Here is a 2,514-nt window from a genome sequence, read left to right as displayed (position 1 = left end):
ACTCAGCAAGATTTTGTTAACAAGGAAAACTACAAGTGCAGAAAAACCCCGGGACCTAGTCCGAAATTGAATACTCTCAGAATTAATCCATTATACAAAATCTACACCAACTTCGTATAGTTGACACCAAACAACTACCCCTGGTTCACTTAGTTTCCTCAGTATCCCTGCGCTTACAACTTCAAAGGTCATGCACTGGTACAATTCCTTTGGATCGTATTCCAAACAGTAAAGGAACAACAAATCTGTTTGGTAACAACTCTTTCGATTCTTTCAAGATAAAGATATCTCAAGTCATACGGCTCTTATGTTTAATCAATATATATCTCAACGAGAATCTATAAAGTGATTACGATCTCATGCAACTAATCAATCGAATAAATCTGATTCTAGTTGGATCCCAGCCGATCAAGTTTTGTGCAGACACAAAAAAATGAGAACAAATAAGAAATCTTATTCGTCTTCAAATCTTCTTTAATCTTCAATAAACACCTTCACAACACCACTTGAACTCTTGTGATCAATCACACACAAAACGGAGTCTGTTAACAATGGATTATCATAAGATGTCTTTAGATATACAAATAGTTCTAAAGATCCCGTCGATACTTCGATCTAGTTTGAGTGAATCTTATATCAGAAGAGAAGATTCTCAAGAATAAACAAACTAGGTGCAATCAAAGTTTCAACAACCGTTAGTCAATCAAATCAATCGAAAACTAATAACACTGCAATTATCTAGTTTCCTACCAATGGTACTCGTAGAGCTTCTTGATCCCACATAAGTCTTTAAACAAGCGGTCGTAAGAGATTTCACCTAATTAGGATACATTCTACTCCGAATATATGGCTCCACCGAAAACAACAAGAAAAGAAGTTTGCTTGGCTCTTAGGATTGTTTGATAGAAATGCAAACTTAGGTATTTATAGATCAAGGATGTTTGTACACCAAGGAACTTCCAAAACCGAAAAAATTCTCAAGATATGCAATGAATGGCAAGATTCAGTTTTCCTAATTCCAATAAATTCTTGTCCAGAATTTCCAAAATCTCTCAATATAAAATATCAAATTAGTGAATGCACATTACTAATTTTTATTCTCTAGAAATAGGCATTTAATTGCTGGTAATTAAAGCATACAAAACCAACAACCTTAATTAAAAGATTCTCAATTTATTCCGGCACAGATTCTCCTTGAGTACTAAGGAATATCTTTGAACAATAAATGATAAGAGTTATTGTACGTGTTCAAAGTATGTTGACATCTCTTCTCGGTAAATCCTTATTCATATTTGCATGGATTTACATTCTTGGAATCGGTTATACCACACTTCCAAACAAGTTTAGAATTGGTTGACCAGTATTTCAAGATAACTATGTGATTGATCAAATATCAAATCACATACATGGGTTCAATTGGTTCTACCAATCACTAGGATCGGTTATACCTCAATATGGAAATACTTGTGATTGGTTACATCAGTTACCAGGGCCGGTTACATCAGTTTCCAGGACCGATTACCATATTCCCATGGTATTGCTTGTGATCGGTCACACTAGCTACCAGGATCGGTTACACAAATTACCAGGACCGGTTACCAATTACAAGGATTGATTACACAACACTCTGTGGTCGTTCACACCAATTACTAGGATCGGTCATACCAATTACAAATATAGATCATACTATCTCATGGTGATTACTTAGGATCGGTTACACCAATTAATAAAAACTAGTGTTGATGGTGGTTTTTAGCTTAGGGTTAAAATCGTAAAACCTTGAATGTGATGTGACGTCACTCTGCAAGGAAACGGTGTCGTGAGTTCTAACCTCTCCACCGACATATTTATTGATCCGTTCAATATATCTACATAAAATTTACCCAGACTAGCGAATGTAGCAACCATCCCAGATGTCCTGTAAATTTCGGCGCCTTGCCTATACTTAAGTTCCTTTGAATGCCTTCTATGCTATGTTCTCCGGCTGAACCCTTAATGTTGACATGACATGACGATTTGTGTTCACTCGCAGCAGAGTAGCACGAATCTCCAAATATCAAGGATAAGATCTTTGCATAAGGTATTCAATCAGAAAAGCATGATGCTCTCTGGCAATGAACTTAAAAGAACTCTGTGTCAACATATAGAATTCAATCAGTTGTCTTGACTAACTTGCATAAGTTAGGGTTTAGCGCCTCGCGCACTATACCAGACCTTGCTTGTCAAATTTAAGCCCATGCAAACTAGGTAATTAATCCTCCATGAATTAGCAGGTGCAAAACCTCGCCCAGAATCAAAAAAACAGGGAGCCACAGCAGCAAAGGGAGGCGTGGCCATGCTTTAGGCCAGCTGGCGCCACTTTCCATTGGACACGCCCCATCCTAATCCGGCCCTATTTCCCTCGACCAATCAGGTCGCTTTGAACTCTCCACGCACATATAAGTTGTGGCTTGACACATACTTACCGGCCCCACTTCCCATCAACCAATCAGGTCGCTCTAGAGACGTCACACT

Source organism: Papaver somniferum, chromosome 3 (genome assembly GCF_003573695.1).
Source record: "Papaver somniferum cultivar HN1 chromosome 3, ASM357369v1, whole genome shotgun sequence".
NCBI lineage: Eukaryota > Viridiplantae > Streptophyta > Magnoliopsida > Ranunculales > Papaveraceae > Papaver > Papaver somniferum.
This window is presented reverse-complemented; position numbering follows the sequence as displayed.